General features: G+C 43.5%; 1 long non-coding RNA gene across 7 annotated transcripts in view; it reads left to right on the top strand.

Annotated features, from left to right (window-relative positions):
* Positions 1-23,302, top strand: part of LOC105670144 (uncharacterized) — a 156,308-nt gene that overhangs the window by 83,933 nt on the left and 49,073 nt on the right. For all 7 annotated transcript variants that reach the window (XR_010890348.1, XR_010890347.1, XR_010890349.1 and 4 more), the window contains one exon: positions 22,410-22,505. This is a non-coding gene — a long non-coding RNA (uncharacterized lncRNA). The remainder of the gene's footprint in view (positions 1-22,409; positions 22,506-23,302) is intronic.

The following is a 23,302-nucleotide window of genomic DNA, read 5'->3' as shown; positions in this document are numbered from 1 at the left end:
AGGCGTCTTCGGGAGGAGTTAACGCGTTTCGCGAAATAATGGTACGCATCGTTTTCGCTTGCGTCGATCAACTTAATAACGTAAACGTATCTAACGCGCATACGACGTGACAACTGTTTCTTCTTTAACAGTCGGCGTCTAAATGATGTTCGTACTAATGTGTATCATTGAGCGCGCCGGAGCCTGTATTTAACCCATCGATGCCGGGGTTGAAAATCCACGCCGAGCGATTATAATCCCATTACGAACGGTCGTTTCGTGAGTTTCCTTATATCTCATAATTACAACGTGTGTGTGATCGCGGTTTTAACGCGCATTTGTCAACTTCCAGCGACCGTCGTTTGCCGGTGAGTCTCGCGTTCGCGAGATTATTTTTCCGATCGAATAGTGATAGCCCAGTTTTGAAACAGGTTCCGCGATTCGACTTTTATATAGCGCGAATACTCTTTGTACACGTTTCGCTAACGCGAAATCGCTTAATCGCGCCATTCGTCGTTGACCCGTGACTAGTTATTTAAAAAACATATATTTTATTCCATTTAGTGTCGTTTATTCCTGTCGACGATTAACCCGAATCGGTATAAGAAAGCTGTCGAGGAAGTTTTAGCGGCTATAAACCACGCGTGACTTCCAGATTAATTTATACTTAAGTTTATTTTTTGCACGGCAAATCGGATTTTAAATGCCGCTCGCAATATATTTACGCGGATCTGACAAAATGGTAGCGCTAAAAAAAGCAGACCGGGGGAACGTTCCATTTGCAAGAATAATGCTTATCTATAATTTCGCAGATTTGCCTAAATTTAACCGCGGCGTAACGATCCGCCAATTAAACGAGATAGATATTCTGCATAATTCACTGTTTCATCTGAGTGCTCGTGCTCTGTCTTCTTTTTTTTTACGATAAACCACGTCACATAACGGACACTTTTCTACCACGTAGCGTTAACACTTTAACGGCAACGCGCCGATATATTATTGCGCTGATGAGTCGGTAATTACGCTAAACGCTTCGCCATTATTACAACGCTAATTTTCGATATTACCTTCGACGCGTCTTCGACTCTTCCCTCTCGCTAAGCGGATAATACGCTCATATCTCGCGGCAAAGGTTTTATTATGAGTTTTATGTACATCTTATGTGATGCATGCTTTCATAAAATACGTAAAATGTATATTATATGCACAATAAATATTTAAAAGGTATATAGGAAGGATCTCATTTCGTGTAAAATATCAAAATCCGAAAGTTTTATAACAGAACGAAATTCGTATATTATTCAGCATTATTCAGTAAGTCAGATATAATATTATAGAAATAATGAGTAACGTGAAATTTTAACATTTGAAAATATTTGATTATAACGTGTAGATGATGATCTGTAATAATAATTAAATGCGAATTTTATATTTTTTGACAAAATATTGACCGTTCTGACATTTTAATCGATCTATGTCAATCTACATTGGCTCACATCGAACACATTTAGCGTAAATTGTTACAAAGATTTCAGCGACACCCAAGTTAATTGACTTCGCGTTCTCATTGTCCAAACAGCCACGATCCATTTAACGTAGTCTATTTCGGGATGGTGCGGCGCGCTCCGCGCTGTTGAGCGCGTCTGCCATGTGGGTGTTGCCGCCGGTAAATTCTCGACTGTTTACTAATTTTGACGATTCCCCACATTGTATCGCTGCGTCATGTAATGTTAATTATATTACATCTCAGTTTCATTGTGCCCGTGAAGTGACCGATGCGTCGCGACACTTTTCGCGGGCGAGCGCGACGTGTCGCTTGTCTACTGCGGTTGAACTCGCGATGCAATTACGAGGATATGCTCATTTGATCGTCGAGTTTCCACGCACTATGGGGAATATGGTTTCATCATTTTCAATCACGGACATACGTTTGTTGCATATAGGAACATATTAATTATCATGCGGTTTCTAATCATTGAGGATGCTAACAACTGCACATCACTGCAATCTTGTTATGTCCCTTTGATCATCCATTGGAGTTGGATTTTGTTGCATTCGACAATTAAATCCACGATTGCGCCAATGTATAATATCCAAGTTTCACGTTTATATAGCTTGCTGGTGGCTTAGGAATTTCGTGTTACACACGTTTCTGTCAGAAATAGTCACAAATCATCTTTTTCAGCTTGCATTTTTACTAAAAAGAAAGATTGATATCAGAATTCTGATATATTATAAATATATCTTTTTTTTTATTGCTCAAATTTTAAGAGAGCGTAGCCGGAAATGCGACTGCATTCGACAATCCGACAATCGTATCATTCAGTCCATCTGCCGTGTAGGTGTCGCCGGTAAATCTTGCGCGCGTAATATGTCACACGCCTGTGTCACGCGTGCGTCCCGTTGACAATGGAAGTGACGTTGCACGCCTCGGGCTGTGCGTACATGTGGGTATAACGCGTCGCGCGTTGCGAGAGCGCAACAGCCACGCATCGGCTGTCACCATCGGGCGCACCCTAAAATCGAGAAAGGAGAGCCAACTCGTCGTTCCACGGCGATACTTAATGTTGCTTCTCTGAATTCGTCGGCGTGCTATATGACAGTCGGCCAAAGCAGTCCCCGTTCGAAATATACTTGCGCGGAAGTTGTCACGCGAGACATTACGACGCTGCTTGCTATCCGCGTGCGAACGTCTCACGGACGTACAATATTGAATTATGTAATCTGTAAAGCTACAGTCTGCTATATAGTCTGTTACATAATGTAGTCTGGTGACCACATGAAGTTTTCCATTCTTAGGTAACATAATATAAACCTCATGCGTATGATTAAGTAGAGAATTAAAGTCTCTTTTGACTTAACCATCATTACAATTGCGTAGGTCAACACATTTATTAATTTTGTTTGACTACTTTATATTGAATACCGCGTAATATTGAAACAAATTTTTCACTTTCAAAAATATTATTTATCTAAAGTTTAATCTGAGATTGAGATATGAGAGATCAAATTTTTGAAATTATATACGTATTTAATATAATTTTTATCATCCTGTGGATAGTAATAATTCTTAAATGACAATGCATCCGCCTTTACTGGTTTCTTTCTTCTCTCTCTTTTTTCTTTATTTTTCGCGAATCCACTACTCCGTCAGACTAAACATCTTATACCAGCCGGTACAGAAAAAGAATGGCGCACTCTTTCGTGCGAATAGTATCGGATGGTGCGAGGCGGAAGAAGGAAAAAGTACAAGAATGGTAGGAAAGATGCGCATCAAGAGAAGAGAGAGAGAGAAAGAAAGAAGTCGCGTCTGGAGCACTCGGGATTTTTTGGGGGCAACAGATGCTCGCTCTTTTTCGTCGGTCTGGGCGCGAAAAAATTCTTCTTCTTTCGGGACTTCTGTCAAAATTGTCCGGGAGAAAAGGACTTTATTTATTGGTGTCTCGCACAGCCCTTCGTCTGGCGACCGAATACGCCGGCGAATTTTACGCGCTGATCCACTTAAATAAAATGCGTTCCCGATTTAATTGATGAACAATTTTCAACAATTTTGTGAATATTTAAAAACTTTTGTTTATCACGCGCGAAAGTAGATTCTGCGTCACATAATCGATTTCGCTCATAAAGAAGCACGCTGCAAATATAGATAATTATCAATTATAGATGCAGACGTGGGACAGAGCTGACAGATAAGCGCTGTCGAACTTTTCTCAGATCGGACATCCGTCATCCGCATCGAGAAGTGAAACGTCGAGAGAGAGACAGAGAGTTTGGCTCGAGACGCGCGGTCTAAGTTTGCCACAAACGCCGGACAACTCTGATATATTAGTTTCATGCGCGGTTACATAACCACGCATGAGAGTTCTTCGGCTCTTCGCATACCCGACGTCAGGCGCTGTCGCCGCGGACGAGGCGTCGACGTGGTCTTCGTCGTCGTCTACCGCCTCGTCCTCGTCGTCGTCGACGTCGTTGCCTTGCCGTCGTCTTCGGCTTCGTTGTCGTTGTCGTTGTCGTTGTCGTCGTCGTCGTCGTCGTCGTCGTCGTCGTCGTCGTCGTCGTCGTTGTCGTTGTCGCCGTCGTCGTCGTCGTCGTCGTCTATGGTTTGCCGCATTTGCATTCTGCTGGCGTCGTCGTGTCTCCCAGGAATACGCATGCGGCATCATACGATGACCTTAGCAGTGCTCTTTGCTCCGCCGGTTCTTCGATAGATGCCATCCGTGAATTCCCCTTTATAGCTGATGATGAGAATTTTGATTACGGCATGTTCGTTAGCGGCAAAACGCGGTATTGTTAATCGATGACCTCGAAGATCCGTCTAATCGAGACGTCGATCGTTGTCGTTTATGGAGGTCAGTATAAAAACGTTTATGATAGGCGCGATACGTCTATCGCCTTCACGTGTTGTAACGGAAATTGATGATCAAAAGCGTGGAACCGTGATTTCCAGAATTAATGAAGGGAATGGACGATATGAGGCAGGAATTTTTCTTTAGTAGGACACAATCTGCGGTCTATACTTCTCTCGTAAATTAACGAGAAGATTTCACGTGTATGATTCGCACTGCAAAAATATCATCAATGATGCTCACGATTATTAGTTCGAATATATATGAGACGCCAAAAAAGGGCAAGTACATTCATTTTCGTACAATCATTTCATGACGTTCTTGAAAATGAATCATAATCTCATCACTCCTTTTAAATCATTTAATTTCTGTATAATAATTATTTATCCAAAAGCTAAAGAAATGATAGAATAAAATTTTCTTGCGAATGACTCGACGTTCGTATCGGACGTCCGATTATCCGCGAGACACCTATTGATTAGATTAATCGCAAATAATGATCTTCAGTTACAACGAATAGGAGGTAGCGGGAGGCGTCGGGCTGCATTTCGTTGTCTCATTTGAGCTAACACGACAGTTTGGCATGACGGCTACACGTGTAGTATTGTTCGTTCAATCCCAGGCCACCCACCTCAGACGTGTTACACACACACGAGAGCGAGCTGAATAACGGAACAGAGATCGAAGAGACGAAGGGAAAGAGAGAGAGAGAAAGAGAGAGGGAGAGAGAAAGGGCCACAAGAGAGAGAAAACTTGAGGAAAGAGCGAGGTGTCTGCCGCGAGATGAAGGAAGACGACGGAGTGGTCCGTTCGTCGTTCGGCGATTTCGCGCGTCCGGATCCTCAGAGTCGAGCCGTGTATTATCTTCACTATTATTACTCCTTCGCCACCCTCAACATCCCTCTTGACGGACAGTATGACAGACAGTTCTTTTCTCTCTGTCTCTCTTTCCGCTATGCTTCGCCTGTACACTCGCCTCTTCAGCAACCGTGATGGAGTCACGGCGAGCGCTCGCGACATTCCGCAATTATTAATAAGGTACGCGATGGTTCTCAATCCACGTCAGATCAAATTGAGTGATTAGAAGGATTCGTCGTACATGCATTCCGTGCATTTCCATCTGTCGGAACACGGCTAAGGAGTATCTATAGTTAGATGATGGATGCACCAGTAAATGCATCGATGAAGAAATATTAAATAAATCAACTTGTTTGATGTAATGCTATTTTTACTTAGAATACACTTAAATTTTCGCTATTCACTTTATATAGAAAATATTGCACAAAATTAATAACGAAAGTGGAATGTTATAATAACAGACTCACCGTAACGAGTTGTTACAAAGTTTAAAATAAAATTTTCTGCAATTTACAACTGCATAATAATTGAAAATTGGCACGTATTTTCCATATCGTATTTTTCACATTTTTTATTGCCTTTTAAAAATATACCATTGCTATTTTATGGTATATGCAGTTATATAGAGCTATTAACACAAACATAGTTCTTTACTGGTGGATCTGTTGCCAGAAAACACAATGTTACGCTTCATGTTATGCGACATCCAAGAAGAACAACGCGTTAATCAAGAAATATTATGCACAATGGTCTAACATTGTACTTCAGATTTTCTACACGATAAACTACATTCGCGAGATGTCATGTGTTTGTTCTCTCGGCGTAAGTATAAGCTACGACATTGCACCAAATTGACGCGATAATATTATGTTTGTCGAGCACGAGGCTCAACGTTTCTGGACTCGAGCGTGCTGACGCACATGCCAAGCTGTAAACACTGTGGATGTTTTATCGCGATGTCGCAGCGGACAATTATACTGCCCGATGCTTTAACGTCACCGACGATTCCACGGTCGTCAGCGTCTTGCCGTCGTCGGGAATATCTATTGTTTTGTTAGGAGTTTCTCGTGACTCTCCGAGAATCTCGATGGATTTCTGCGACGCGATGTTTCGCGAGTTGTTTGCACGCATTTTGTACGCACACATTACGCGCTACCTGACACTTTATCGTTGGACAACGCAGCTCCGTGCGTGTGTGTGCGTGTGTGTGACTCGCCCATCATGCAACTTGTCAGGCGGAACGATGATTTCGGTGATCCCCGTCGGCTGCTTATTACCCACTCTCGCTAACGCGACTTGTCGCGAGACAATGTCCGACACGAAACTCGTTTCATTTGACTACTTTATTTAGGCGAGCAGGCGAGCGGGAGAAAGCGAGTAACGCGCTCGCGGGATAAATGTCATAACTCATAAATTATATTCCACGTGAACGGAACAATGCGAGCGTCGTAAGGATTACATTCGAGGCGCCGGTACAGCCACACTCTTCCCTTCGCCGACTTGTCCGCTAAATATAAGCAAACGCCTCTCGTCTCTTTCCCGTCTTAAATGTTTTCCCTTTCGGTTCTAGCTCGTTACATTTCAGCCTAGAATTCGCGCTCTCGAGCATTCCGCGGCGCCTCGCCGATGCAGCTTCGCGTAATGCGCCTCCGTTGCATTCCTCTGGCAAGACACCTCGCGTAATTCCACGATACCCGTCGCGCGACCAAGCCGCAACCCGAGCTGCCACGCCGATGACGGCAATATTGCCGCCCGGTTAACGCGATCGCTGACTGAGACGAGCCACCGTCATCTGAGAATAGGTGTGGTGTTGAAAGCAAAGTTGTCGTGCCGCTAACGTGAACACTTGATTCCGATTTCACGATCGCTAAACATCCTAGCTGGATTAATGTCGTTGTTGCACATTAAATAAATAAGAAATATAAAAAATTATTTTGTGAAGAATCAAATATGATAGCTTGCGACTGATCCATGTAATATAAATTACAATATACTGAAAGATTTATCTTTTACTAAACGGATAATCAAATAACTACTAATCGTAGTATCTCAATCAGACACTAGAGAGCAGTAATCTCTTGGTCAGTTGCAAAATTTTATTTGTCATCAGTTTTCTTTCCGATGATGATTGCTTTAAAAAACAAACTCCAAATGGCTACAATTATTTTTATAAAAAAAAGTTAATTATGATACGATATAAAAAAACTGTTTTGCTCTCTTTTATATATGATTTTTCTCATATTCTCTCACATATTATTTCTTCTTCGATTGAGATTGATAATTATCCGTTCGCCAATGCGAATCGAAGAATACTTGGGAGGGGAGGGAATCGGCGAGAGATCAGCATTTATACGTCGGATACGATCGTGTAAGTAGTCCGCGGTGTACTTTGTACAACTCGATTGTGACTTACGTAAGCGCCCGTGCTCGCGCGAGAGGGGCACAATATTTCTGCGCGTGTCACGCGACGAGACGGCCGCTCAGACGGGCGACGCGACGCGACGGACTTGCCACCCACGCGAGTCGGCCAGCGCAGCGGCGTTCTCCATTTGTCTATCCGCCCTGTCGTCCGTCTTGCCAATCGCAGAACGGCATGACCGACGCGCGCCTCTATTCCCTTGTCGTCGACGACGTATATGTCGCTTCGCGGCAGCGGCACGGACCGTGCGAAACGTTACAATCATCGCTCATTCCGCGGTACGGCCGCCCTACGGCCGACCGTGTCCGTCCCTCTTCCCCCCTCACTTTGCCGTCTGCTCGCGTTAGACGCACGAACCACGGCCACGTACGCGGCTGACGATTCTTTGCTACTATTTCAAGCGAGCCGCGGAAGCGAGCCCACGGGCGAGTCTACGCGCGTCGCGTTGGACCTTGTCCAGGGCGATCGTCCAATCGCCCGCGGAGATTATTAGCACGAACACGTAGTTGCCCGATTGTCGCTGGATATCGATTTCGCGACGCCAGTGATGTAACAAGTACAAATTGTTAAGTAAGTTAAATGATTCGAAAGGAACGATTTATTATGAGAAATATCGAATTTCGATATCTCAATCGCCAGATCACGTGACGCTTAATATTGAATGTTATTACGAGCACAGATTTCATTTAAATTTTAAGGAAATTGGAAATCAAAAAGTAATTAATCTAATTCTTTCCGTCAAACTTGAGTCAATGTGTTTAATAGTTTTGAGAAGATAGAAGGTACTCGGTTATGTGATAACTGAAATTTTTGCACGCACAGCATCATCGTTTTATATCTAAGTCGCAAAACGAATCGTATATGGCAAATTGAAAAGTGATGAATAGCATTTGTATTCAAGTATCTTTCGCGCCGATAAGGGACCGAGCTTTTCTGCATTGGATATTGCCGTCCGCCGATCGCTTGTACGCAGAATAGATCTTTTATAAGGGCGTCAAAGGGCGATCTCAACGAGATTGTCGCGAAATGTTGTGGAACGTTTGCTGAATCCGAGAACGCGCGCATCCCGATGCACAAAAGCGTGTAGAGAGTCGTACGAACAGAGGAGGCACGACGAGGTATGGAAAGAGCCAGACGTCGCCGGCAATAACTTGTTGCACCCAACCACTTGTTGCACGCCTCTCAAAATTCTTCACGCCTCGCCGAGCAATTTTACCGTAAATTGCCTCTTCGGGAAAAAATCTCTCTCTCTCGTGGCGTATCTCATTGGGTGCGAGGCCAAGACCGAGACAGGAAGACTTGGCCGGCTATGAGCGTTGCTCGTAGTATCGCGAACAGGAAGAATCGAGAGGAAGTTAATAGACGAACGCGAAATAATAAATTGAGAGATTCTGCCGCGAGAAGGCGACTTGCGTACCGAAATTGCGGTGGATTAATCGTTTGTATACGTCGCAAGATTTCTTCGCACGTTATCCGCGTTTGATCGATTCGAGATTATGTCATCAATTACGGTTTTATTTATATTATTCGGCAAATCTATCTGCGACATATTAATTTCACAATCTTTATAATAAAAATATTTCGATAAATTAATTAGCGCAGCAATATTCGCGATAAAAATATACACGATTGTTTACATCATCGCTTTCTTATCCATCACGTAAATATAACGAGCACTTTTCGAAACGTAAGCAAAACTTGTATCAGAAAACGTTCTTGTCCTTGTTTATCTTGTTTTCTCCCTGAGAAATGATACCTTCTTATCGTGTAGTCATCCGTCATCGTTCTTCGCTTTTACGATTACAAAATCACGCCCGCATGTCAAGGTCTAAAAGGCAATTAAGGCGATCAAATTATTCGGACATACCAGTCCTTTGACGCTGTGCCGCCTTTATAGTTACACGATTTCTCATATCGCGATAGTGTGCGTGATCTTATTACACCACATCGACTGGAATTGAATACAACATGGCGAAAATTTTGCACTTGAGAATTTAATGAAAGCAATATGTAATTATTTATTACATATCGCAGGAAAAAAATGTTTAAATTCGCATTTGCAATAATAATATTAATCTTTTGCAAAGAAGTTGATTTGTTAAAAGAAAGAAATAACGAACTGTGGAGAGAATAGCAAAACAGGATATCATGTGCCAAGCTCAAGGAACACTGATCTACGCTGTAAACAGAGTTTGCTCAGCTAATATTTCATCGTGAAATTTCTTCAAACACACATCTCCAAAACTTTTGATGCCTGTTTGAAACGGAACGTCAACAAGAACGCACGCCGGACGAACCAGTCGACTCGCCTTCAAACCAAGTAACTTTGAAAAGGGAGCGGCTACATGTGGATTTATTAAATGCTGAATGATGCGTAGTACATCAAAGTAAGTATTATTAGACGGTGACACGTTGCAACGAAAATAGCAACACCCCCGCTTGTACGTTCCAAATATTGTTGGAACCTCGACCTTGCTTCGAAGTCATACATCATCCACTGGATATCTTTCCATCCTTGTCTACTGTCTGAATAAATGCAACAGGCATTTCAAATTACATTTCTCTAACATATGATGTTAACATTGAATCGTGATCGTAGTGTTTCGATTATATTAGAATATTCATATCTAAATGGACATATATTGCATTTTATATCCATATGTTATTATAGAATATTATTAATTATTTTATCTAGAGAAAAGAATAAAACGTCGAATAATTAATCGGTTCTGCATATAAGCCGCATATGGTCGCCGTCGTAAGGACGATTTTCAATTCTTGGCCATTAGACGCCTAAGTGCTCGTAAGTCGTTGCACGGACCGCGACATCTGACGTCTTTAACGAAGATTAATTAAATGCGCCACGATGACAGTGATAAATCGCGCACCGATATAATGTCGCGGTGATATTGCACGTTTTAAGATTCGTGTGCATCGCCGATTAACTCTTACCAATTAAATTCCTTTCGCTAGGCCGGGCCGGTCGTCTATCAGACGATCGCTCGATGACGATGATGACCGCGAAGAGACGCCGAAATCTAAGCGCGATCGACGCCGCGATCTCGCGAAGGATCGGACAAAGTATCGCTCGGCAGATCCTAACGCGATGTCGTTCACGCTTCAACGATCCGCGATCTGGCGATGAATCGACCGGGGGGATCGGGACTATCGATCGATCCTGATTGACGCGGTCGTCTTTACGACGATGATGACTCGTTCTGCGCCGCGGATCTCCCCGCCGTATGTCTTTCTCGATCGATTAATATATTCGTAGCGCCCGCAATTAATATCGGCGCGATGTAAACGCGCGCGGGCGCGGCAAAAAATCATTTCCATGCATGCAAATGAGCGACTCGGCATTAATTAGCGTCAACGTCGTCGAAGCGGGTCGCGTTACAGTGCACGGGCGTGTAAAAGTTTGTACACGCCGCAAAAACGATTCGTACGTCTTACACGCGTATGTGTGCGTGCGTGTGTCCGGCGATAAATGTCGGCGGTCAATCGCGCGCGTCTCAATTGGAAAATAACAATATGCTGTTATGCATTACAAAAATATTTTAATATAAATAACAGACATTTTTTAAACAACAATAATTTCTAAATTAAGATTTTGTAACTCTATCATTATTTTCCGAATACAACAAGATTTCCATAAAATCTGGCTTTGTACTTGCAACATTCATATTAAATAAGAATGAAAAAGCGGGATCACTTTTATTAACAATTTGCACTCGTTTTACTTTTGCACCGTCGAAAGAATAGAACAGCATCGGCGAGTTGTGCGCAAGATGAACACGAGCATACTCTCTCTCTCTCTCTCTCTCTTTCTCTCGATGCGCAAAGCAGAATTGAAAAAAAAGTCTTGATTCACAGCTCGATTTATTAATGGCCATTGCTCGAGCCATCGTTCGAGCGCGCTAAAGGAGGCGTATGTCTTGTTTGCCTTTCCACCTAATTCAACCGACACACACGCGCTGCGGGCCTCAAATAATGCGCGCAGATACATACATACGCATCGCGCCTCTGTCACGGGAATCGCACCTGTCTGAGACCCGTTCGTGCCGCGAGCCTTAAGCCTGTCAACGAGATTCATATGGACTCGGATTGATATATCTCCGGCGAGCGCGAATCCGCTCAGTCTCTCCTCCCGCGCGCGCTCGGCCTGTTGGAGCTTCTTTCACCTTCTTTCGCATCTCGCCGATCCGACTGCGAAAAGGAGTCGCGTGGTCACTCGCGCGTTATACGTTCAGCGTTCAGACGTGCATACGAAGAGACCGCACGATAAAGACGCGGAAAAGCGAAGTTTATTTGATATTACACTCTGCAATTATTTCACGTGGCAGCTGTAATAGACGATGCGCGGCCTTCGCGAGAGATATCGCATGTCTCTCGTGTTTTATTACGTTGTATGAAATATATGAAGTTATCACACAATGCATCTATCATTGCAATTTGTGGAAAGCCGATCAAACTGTTTGATAAGGATTTAAAAATTTATGTCCAACGTGTGGTGTAAAATACGGAGTATCAATAATTATATCCGACTCGAAATATGCTTAAGCGATTAAAGAGAATCGCACACGAGAGAGAGAAGAAGCTGTGCGAAGATCGACACGCAAGGAGGGGGTGGATACTCGCGTGCATCACGATGACGTATGATAAAAAATCTCATTTTCGTTGCACCTTGCGCGCGGTGGTTGCCACGCCCGCTAAATTATGTTTTTCCCAAATTGCTTTGCGCCACGCCCGCTCGTACGTTTTGGACATCGAGAGGGGTTGACGGTCGTTAAGAAACGGTCGATTTTTCTTGCGCTGTTCTTCCGTTCGCATTTCAACGTTTAAACCCCCATCAACTAGCGGCGGAAACTAAAAAGAACAAAAAAAGTAACGTTGCGGAGATAACATTTAAGGATGATGTAGAGTACTTTACGAGATGCGAGCTCTCGAATTAATTTAGAAATTATACTCTTAATGTTTGTAAAAACAATTAAAAAAGTAAGTAAAAAGAACTTGAAATCAGAGTATGAAAACATTAAAAATTCAGGCAAAGAAAAACAGACATGTATTTTATAAAAATTAGTATCAAGTTTGCAATTTGCGTTTCAGTGTTAATAATTTTACTTCATATTGTTTCGAAACTGAAATTGGTTAGATGCGTCAGAAATGTTACTTTCGACATTTCGCTAGACTACCGAGCGTATTCGCAGTTTGTATATTCGCGGATACACGATCGGCGCTACGGTATCCAGCTTCTCGAGGTTCTCGGCGCACGAGAGCAGATCTCTCGCCGGATGAATGGAAATCGCGTGAATGACCGAGGATCGCCCTCGGGTGATCGGGAGAGGCAGAATGAGCGGCGGCGATCCGGTATGCGTGATCGAGAATGATCGAGCGAGTCTCATGAACCGAGCTCCACGCGATTCCTATAGGTCGCTCGCTCCAGGGGGATCGGAGATGAGGAATAATCCACTCTTCGCGGCGCATACGTACACGTTTGGAGGGGGGGAGGGGGAAGGTAAGGAGGCAAGGGGAGGCGGAGAACAGCCACCGAGAGGGACGAAAAGGAGAAAGAAATAGCCAAGTGGAAAGTGGCAGGCCACCGTTACCGGCGCGGCCAAAAACGCGCCGCCCCGAGGCGCAATATGCAAACGACGCTTTAAAACGGGATATCTGCGCTCCGTGCCGTCGTCGATCCGCTGATATTACCTCGATTTTACTGTTTTCACCATGTGCTACAGCGGCATGCCCAACAAAACGGACGATACATTAGGCTTACACATCTGGGTCTTTCTGAATGCCTATAAAATATTTTAAAGAACGTGAGACGGAACAAGTGACAGTTTAAAAGCTTGACGAGAAATTTTCCACGTCAATTGACGTAAATGTAAAGACTTGTACCTGCAATAATCTGTGACAAGATTTTCTCGACAGTTAGAAAATGGATCGACGTTCATTGCGATATACATAAAGTGTTTTATTTATTTCAATCTTTCTGCTTGAACTGGAAAAGAAAATTGATGTAAGATTAAAATATTAATGACTTCTAAAACTATATATCGCTCTCCTAAGAAAAGCCGACAATCCCGCAGCGTCACAGTTTGTTATCTATTTGGAAGGAGATTCCGTTAGCGGGCTCGCGTAAAAGCTAACGTAGAAGAAGCACACCGGAGCCTCGGGGGAGGACCGGGTCGAAGAAAGAAGAACGACTCGCGAAGGACGAGGCGATGGAAGGGGCGGCGAGGGAGGAGAGGGTTGCTCTACATATAAGAGAGCCGTAGCCCGAGGCGCGACTCGGCTACCGACGCTCTCTGCGCGCAAGACTCGAAGGGGGCTCGAAGAAGAGGAAGAGCGGCTCGAAGCGAACGGGAGGGAAAGAGAGGAGGAGAAATGATGACGGAGGAGCGGACGGCGGCGGAGGGCAGAGAGGGGGACGTCCATCTCATCCATCCTTCTACCGTCCCCTCGTTCTTGCTTCTCCTAATGATAGCGTGCAACGTTGCCCCCTTCGATGCACCGCGCCGGCAACAACAACACAACAACAGCAGCAGCGGCGGCGGCGGCAGTAACCGACGGCAGCAGCATCCAGCTTCGACGCCGGAATATATACAGGCGAGGGAACACGACGGTCGGTGAAGGCGAACCTAACTACCAGAGCACGCCTCCGCCTCCGTGCACTAAAACATTACCACGCCGGCAGCGTCGACTGCCGTCGTAGCTTCGCTACCTTGTAGGGTATCATCCGAGGCACGTATGGAGGGCCCTAAGTGCTATTCCGGGGCCCCCGAACCACCAGTGCCACCCTTCGGTTGTTCCTCCGCTACCTCTCCGCCGTTGCCGCTATCGCGAGGGAGAGACGGGTAATCGAGCGAGGCCCGTGATTACCCATTGAGGGTGGAATTCATTATGGCGAAATCCACTTTGATACACTCGCCTTTTTCTGCGTCTACTCTTTTGTTCGCCGTGTGCCGTATATCGGCTTTTCTGCTTCACCTCTCCCTCCCCCCCTCCCTCCCCCCTGTAAAGAGGAGGAAACTTTAATTACAAGATAATTGCACGGATAGTGTTTTCTTCGGCGCGCTGAGATCTTTTTGCGCGAGCGCGAGTTTATAACACAATTCTATACTATAACAAATAGTTATATTATTTTTGATATTCAGAGAGAGAGAGAGAGAGAGAGATGGTACTGTTTTTAAATAATTTAAAATAATTTACAAATTTCTCTACTTATTCGTATTTTTTTTTTTTCTAATTTGAAGGGAGCCTTAATTTTGTCGAGTTGCGTAGGAGGTGGACGGCGAGAATACGGATGTTCACATATTATCGCCGCATCTTTTTTACATAAATTGCATTTTTTTCCAATATTAAATTATTCTGTCACATCTCGTTAGCCGGGGCCGTACGGCAATGGTGGAACCTTCGAGCCAGTCAAGTCGAAGCCGAGCGCGGCCGAGAGACGTGACCTCGCGGCTGAAACCCCGCAATCTGTCTTCCTTTCTACAAAGTTGAATTTCAATTCCAGCGTGTGTCGACTTATCCGGCGGTAATTGGCGCATTTACCGCCCGACGCTGTCTACGCGCGGAACACGTTCGGCCAACGGACACGTTCCGGAACAAGAAAACGCCCGTACGAAACGATATAATCGTATAATTTACACGCCACGGCTTCAAATAATTTCCGCGGAGTACGATCTAATATCTAATTTACGGGCTACCTGGATAATTTCGCATGCGTTTATGATTTAATCTTACAAAGCTGACTTCTGCAAGCAGACTTGAAAGCAACGTAACATCTATGTGACGTGTTATATAATTCTGTATTGTGATTTAAAAACCGAAATGTTGAATCTAGAATAGTGATGATGGAATTTAGAATGATATAAAGAATCATTATTTTACGAATCTCTTTCGTAAAAAGTTTGGCAAATATCTTTCTAAATGTGTAACAATTTTTAAGTAATAATTTTTAGTTTTTTCTTTTGGAACGGTATTTTTTTGACACATCGTAAAAAACGTGATGTACGAGATATAAGAAAAATCGCATGCACTTCATTCAATAATTTCTTTTTAATGAAGAAACTGAACGTTTTTTATATTTATGTTATACAAGACTGGCTGAAATAGTATTGATATCACCGGAAGCGTTCTCGCGCAGAATGCATTGACTTTGAGATTGCAGCATGGCATCGCCGATGTCGAGCGCGAAATTGAAATTCAATTGCGCACACGGAGAACGAACCTTCGGTCATCCTCATCGCTCGTTCTCCACTTCGCGAACCTATCTGCCTCCCCCACCATCATCTTCCTCGTTTTTTCGCATCCCTTCTCTCTCCGGGCGGGGTTTTTGCGCCGCGCTCGAGAGAGCGAGCGCGCGGTTCGTTCCACGAGCGCTCGCCGCGTAACACGACGGTCGTACGTGACAACGATAATCAGCGAGTTAAGTGGGGTTTAATTTCCTTTGGGCGCGGGCGGGTGGAGAGAGACGCGATCGAGAGTGGCGGCGGTGCGGCGAGGTGGCGGGAGCAGGGAGGAAAATGCGTGTATACACCTGCCAAGAAACACGCAGGCTTGTACACAACATAGGCGGACCTTGTGCGAACCGTCGCGGTCAGAAAGGGAAGCGAGGGAAGGAAGGTTGGAGAGCGAAAAGGGACGAGAGGATGGCTGAGCGCGAGTCGCGCCTGGACGGGGACACAAGAACGTCCTGAGCACGCCCGCACCACCTGTAATTGGGTCCAATCATCGTGGTTCTCATGCGAGCTCTCGCTAGGAAATTGTGCGAACGACGAGCCGGACGAAACTTTATGTTCGGTTATGTAAAATCGATGGGAAATTTTTGAAGATTTTATCTTGTTGAGGAATATGAAAGAACAATATATATATATATTTAATTAGTTTTTTCGATAATACATTATTCTGTTGTATTTTATGATTGATTTTGTTAAAGTATTGTAGCAAAATCTTTTAAATATCTTTTTGTTTCATTTCACAGATACGTGAATATAAACGGATTAATGTAACTATTGAAATATTGTATTGGCAGTTGTGACAGATGTCGCATGTACATACTAGAAACATATCTTTACATTCATGCAACGATAACAAGACGTTGACAAATACGATGTAATTAGGTGATTAGAAATTGTAAAATTAATTCCAACTCGTCGATTGTAAGTCAATTGCTGTGCGATAGCCAAGATATGTGGCACAAAAAATATTTTACAGCTGAATGAGTGTCGTTATCTTAGCACAAGGCATTCTAAGCACTTCACGATCAGGCATAATTGGACCCAATCATCGTGATTTTCACGGTACACCTGCCAAGATCCTGTAAATCAGCGTGAACGTGACAGGTTGCGTGAACGGAAGATTCTTGTAACCTGTGGAATTACAACAAATTAAAGAAGTCTTTTACTAGTTTATACATAAAAACGAGTCCTGAACGGAATAAATCGCGATATAATAACATATAGGCGATATTTGCAAGTGTTTTTCACTTCATATAGAAACTGTCTCTTTTCCAGAAAACTTGTTTATTGCTTTATCACTTGCGCTGAACCGATGCATCTCTAAGCTTCTCTACCCGTTCACGGTAACGCGTAACAAAATTTTTCAAATTATCTTTGAGCTACGAATAAGATGTATACTCCATTTATTCACGTGCCACTTCGGAAATTCCTCGGAAGATTGCTAACGAAGATGATATTGAAGATTGTGCTCCCGATGATTTACGAGGACTTTTTTTACTTCCGCAATCAGGTGTGTGCGCTTTCATTCGTTGCGTTCTACCGTATATGCTACGCGTGCTATTGACGTTAATCGCTAGTATAGCCGTGGTTTCCTGGGACTTCTTGTTTCTCGGGATCTGAATGAGAGTTGCTGGTTGACTGCATCTACAGGAGCCACGACGCATCTCTGAAGGCAGCTGCCTCGCCTCTCTTACCTTGCCTATACGTAACTACAAGTCGATGAAGCGAAGGATAAGAACATCGAATGAATTCGAGCAAAGATAAAATATCACCCTTTCCGTGTCAAAAATTGAGGATGAGAAATTTTCAAGAGAGAGTAAATAACTGGTCTAAATATTATAAATATGCTTAATTGGAACAATGTCTTTATTTATGTACTGAGCTTTGGTATTTAAGAGGAAAAGTTGATTGAATGAATGAAGTAGTAATTACGAGAGAAGTACAATTTATTATAATACCAGTTTATTTCGTATTCTTAGCGTTTATGATCTATTCCGAAAGTTCGATGTCTCTTGTCGCACTGTGTATAATTCGTTACAGCAGAATGTCTATGCTCGCTTTAAACCACCAAAGATATTTATGATACTACTGTTTCCTCGTGGTTGCACAATGTAGCGTAGATGAAGAGCGAGTGGGTAGCAGAAAGGGTGGGTGTCTCTTATATACCTTCAGCTGCAAAGCTGGTAATGTCGCCTACGATGTGTCTTCGACGAGAACACTCTCGAACCATTACAACCACTTGTATCAATTCGAAAGAGACAACATTACTTCGATGTGTCTCGAAAATATCGTCTCTTGTTTATTGCGTTAAAGCGATTCTTTAACACGGCAACTACTTAACCACCGAACGCGTATAAAATTATTATACGGACAAGGTATTTTTTCACCAATATCTATCAACTGTTAGATAGTATTATGATTTTATATTAACATTTTAATTGACTTTTTTATTCCGCGCGTGGGCATGCCAGCGAGTTCCAGTAATTTTAAGCCTCTCGAGCGAGGGAGTTACGCCACTGGTCGACGATAAAATGTACGAATCGCCATTCCCGAGATGCAAAAAATCGCGTCGTAACGGTTAAAGACCGTTAAGATTCTGATCCTGGCTCGTTCGAGGTGGCGACTCCGACGCGATTATTTTTCACTCGACCCGCTCGCGCAGGACGACGAATACTCTTTCGGGACCAGAGAGTCCTGCGGCGCCGCGCTACCGGACCTTCGTATCAGGACGTACAATCGGTGTTCACACGGGAACGGCGGGAAAGGACACTGAAACTTATGGCAGCGCGCTGTAATGACATCAGTAAAACGGGACGAGTCCGTACCTCATTGGTAGGCACCGGAGATTCCATAGATGAGCCGTTGATACGCTTTTATTAATGCAACGCTGCTTATCTCGGCACAACGTGCAGTTTGTTTTGTCGGCTGCATTCAAGACTTTAACCGAACTTTAATTCATTACTCAATATATACATACATAGCGACTGGAAAACTGAATTTATTTGTTTATTGAAAATAATCTCTCTTGCTTTAATTATTTGGTGGATTTTATTACAATTAATATATTAAAGAAAAAGCACTTTTTTCGTATATTTTAGATGTATATGTCTATTTAATTTCATTCATATTTTTCTTTAAAAAAAAAAGTGTAGTTGTAATAGAGCAATTTTCATTTTGACATATAATTTGATGTGAAAAGTTGAGCGCTTGAAGAGTGCTTTATCTTGCTTAGCATCTTGCATTAATTTACTGTCCTATAAAAGAGAACGATGTCGAGCGAGCTGTCCTCTCTTTCAGTAACAACTTTGTTAGGAAGTGAACGTCGTGAAGTCGATGAGGTCTCACTTTCGCGCGTAATCGCCAGTGAGAATCGGCAGGACATCGGCACACCGCTGTCGGGTTAACTTCTCATTGCGATGTGGCAGCGCTCTTATCTCTTATGCGCTCTTTCGATGCTGCCTTGTTTTGATTCTTTTTCTTCTTCCTCCGATTATCATGCACCTCATGCTTCAAGGTATACGTTGTCAATGGTGGCGATAAGGAAATTCAAACTCTAAACGACCATCTTTAATCCGCGATATTCTTATAAGCATAGATAATATCTACAAATTAACATAAATAAATTTCGTGCCGGAGAAGACAAGGTAGTGCATGAGAAGATTGTGCTCCACAAAATTGCTTAAGTTTTACACCGATATTACAAATGATTTTCGAAAATGGAACCTATTACTCGGTAGCGTATTATGTAGAAGATTCTGATACGATCATTGAATATTATTCTAATTATAGTATGAGAATATTTCAGATTGATTGTTTAAAGGATGCCGCTTGCAAACTTTTTTAGTCTTGGATGTGAAATACGTCAACATTGTAGCCTTAAATCGATACCTTTCAGCGGAAAATCTAAAATTATTTAAATAGCTAGCTTTTATCACTCTAATTGACGAAACTTAGTTTTAAAATTTCACAATGTTAAGACAGCCGAAAATTCTTTCAAATTTATTTTTAGCAATTGCACCGCAAACGATCCATTCGGGATATTTTATGGCATTCGTGTGTATCTCGCATCTAGCAGCGTCGCGCATCCCCCTGAATCAAAGCTACCCACGTTCGTCTTCGGGGACAGAAGGTCAAAGGCATGCGCGGGCCGTAAAGCGGACGCGGTTTGCCACCCGCGTGTAAGAAATAATAATAATTAAACGCGCTTAATTACTGGCGAGTTGCCGCGAAGGATTCGGACGGGCGATAACTCAGCGCGGGCATCAGCGGCGGGAGAATGGCCGGCGGAGCATTTGGTAGGATATTGCGCGTTGTGTTGCGAGCGTGCGCAGTTCATTAGGGTGGATCCTTTTCGGCCGGGCAGCAACGCCGGCGGGGGAGCGGGTGGAGGAACGGGGAGAAGCGCGCGCGAAAGGCAAAGATAGCTGCAGAAGCACGAAGCAGTTAATATTGTCTCCTGGGGGCATATTTTACGGCAGATACAATCTTCAGGATGCCTCGCTAAAAGCTACACGTGTTTATCAGCGTAAGCCTTCCTCCCTCTCACCCCCGCTCACCCTCCTGCGACCCCCCCTCTCTCGTATCTCGCCGCCTCTCTCCCTTCCGTCCCCGACACCCGTGGATTCTTCCTCTTTAGCAGCTCCCGAGCTCTTCGGCGCTGTAATTCCTTTCGGGATAATTTTAACTGGCGTTTTTATTCGCCCCTATTTCATCATTCTCGGGCTTATTTATCGAGAATCTCACGCGCTCTCTTCGTAATGCGTTTACTTTGAGCAGGAACGGGCGACTGTCATTGTGTCGGCTATCTTTACATTGAACCTTTGATACTTGTGAAAAGTTCACGGTTCGAAAGAATTTCACTTCTTTCGACAGAATTGTTCTTGGTAAATCTCTTGTTCTCGGTAAATGGCGCAACGAACTCGTAAGTATTACGTAAACAAAGATTGATATCGGATATAATATATTGGACTTAAGCATGCATATTGCAATGCATTGCGCGTGGGATGAGCAGGAGCGCACCTGGTATACAACGAAGGTCGCTCGTACACTAGCTTGTAGTACCGGCTGATGATACCTCGCCCAATGATGCGCACCTATCTCTCCGTACCGAACCACTCCCGATACCCCTGGGGCGCCGTAGCCGAGATCGAGGCCCGGTAGCCGCGCGCTTCTGATATATTATTTTCTCCCGAGATGCTCGTCCTCCCGGTCGGCGGTACTTATCGAATTTTGCAATATTAATTATTCGCAATTTTCTCGTTTAATTCGTCGGGGAGCAGTGTCCTTAATGCGACCGCTACAAGCTTGGCCGCAATTTGGCAGATTTCACTGGCTACATTTAAATTCGGATTTATCGTTCTTTTTTACGCATAACCCGCGGGAGCGCGCTTATTCGCGAGTTTCTCGTCTAATTTATTCCGCAACAAGTGCATTATATCGGATTATGCGGAGAAACTTACAAGATTACTCGGCGTTTTATTTAGCATCGTACGCGTACTGTGTTTTGTTCTTAATTGTATCATAAATTTTGCTGATAATTTTTAGGATCTACTAAAATTGCATCTGTAGTAACATATATATCACAATTATATAATTTTCATTGAATCCGAGAGCACGAACGTCTCTTTGTTTCGATTACGAAAGATAAGAAGCCGGTCTTGCCTGCGGTTTCCACATTTTTTTAGCGAGCGAGCAACCCTTGTTAGTCCACCTTTCCTTCCGTTCGACGCATTATTTATGATCCCGGTTAATCGAGAACTATCGAATAGCCTAAATGGCGTATTTTCATTGCGCATATAATTTACGGGAGAAACTCACCACCTGCTTGGAGCAATGTATTGCTATTGCGTTTAATAACCTTTACAAAACGTTCTTGATATCGCCGTCATATCGCGCGTATATATAAAAGCGATATAATAATAATAATGTTAATCGATTATTGCACTAAATGATAGTTCTCGCACGATGACGTTGAAAAAGGAGGATAATAATCACGTACACGCGCGTAAAGAAAAATGAGTATTGTGCGGCTAACAGTCTTTTACGACATCGTTCTGGCGCCGTGTTCTCGGTCTGCTCGCTTGAGCAGCGAATCAATCATGTCGTTATTGTGTTATCGTTTCATGCGGCGATCGCGTGTGATCGCGTATGCAAGAGATGCGGAACGTGATCTCGATAGCGATGTGAAAGCAATGATTTTCCAAGTTAAACTCGATCGGAAAAGAACAAATCGGATTGATTCGAAAATAAATAAGATTGATAAGATAATCCAGGTGTTTGAGCGAATGGAATAATGCAATAAATTTCCGTCAATAAAATTGATAGTTACAATTTTTTAATAATTGTTTAATGATAGCTTTATAAAATGACTAATATTATTCATCTTACTTGATGTTGTATTTATCGATATTATTTTTTCTGTGAATAATTGAGTTTTAAATTATATACATATTTACACAAAGTTCAAATACGAAGACTCAATGCTGCAGCATACTCGAATAACAAATTTCTTATTTTTTAATTTGACCTGTTTCTTATTAAGTGCAAATTTGCGTGTTTCAGAGCATCCTGCGGGCACCGGACGACATTACAATAGGGCCGAAATAAAATCGAAGATCGCGCACGACCAGCGCGAGATAAACGAAGAAGCGGACCGTGGTGAGTACTTATTTGCATATTCAACGCCCAGCCGTGTTACAACAATAAAATGCCGCTAAACACGTGTTCCGCGGCACGATACAGCCTGTCTTCCGACACCCGGTACCATCGGGACGCTATTTCAGTGCGAGCCCGTGCCTTTTCGCGAACAGGTAACACGCCACCGGCCATAATCGCAAATTATTCTGGACCCCGAGCGTGCATGCGTCCCCATATGGTTACACATTTTTTGTTTGCCCGGCACGAAAGTATATCGCAAACTGACTCGCTCGAAAGGTGTCGCGTGAAAGTTTCAGTCTGATAGCGAAAATGACTAGTGGATGTACACGGAAGTTCCTGGCTGTTTACATATTTTACATACGTGGCGAGTGATAATATTTTTACTACGCAGCTCTTTGATGCGCGATCGCGAGTTTGCTTAGCGTTGCTATTCATACTCTTTCTACGATTAATGCTTTTTTTGCTTAAGTTGAATACTCGAAATAATGACCGATAGTTGATCATTATTTGCATAACTCGCATAAAGGACGCGCGAATGTGCGTCGTGCCGATCCGGCTACAGCGATTCGCAATTCGCGCTAGCTAACGCTCGCGCTCGCCGACATGCGTGGGCGCCAGCGATTGTCTGGCGTGTCTCTTTTTTGCGCCTAGATCGCTCGCGGCAAAAATGAAAATAACTCGGCTCGCTCGCGGCTAAGACTCACTTCGCGAGTCGCTTGTCTACGTGGGCTCGGCTACGCGAAAGGGCGGATAAACGTGCGCGTTACGCGTGTGTGCGTCAAAAGCACGTCGTTTAA

The sequence above is a fragment of the Linepithema humile genome, chromosome 5 (assembly GCF_040581485.1).
Source record: "Linepithema humile isolate Giens D197 chromosome 5, Lhum_UNIL_v1.0, whole genome shotgun sequence".
Taxonomy (NCBI): Eukaryota; Metazoa; Arthropoda; class Insecta; order Hymenoptera; family Formicidae; genus Linepithema; species Linepithema humile.
Note: the sequence above shows the minus strand (reverse complement) of the source record. Positions and strands in the feature narration are given on the sequence as shown.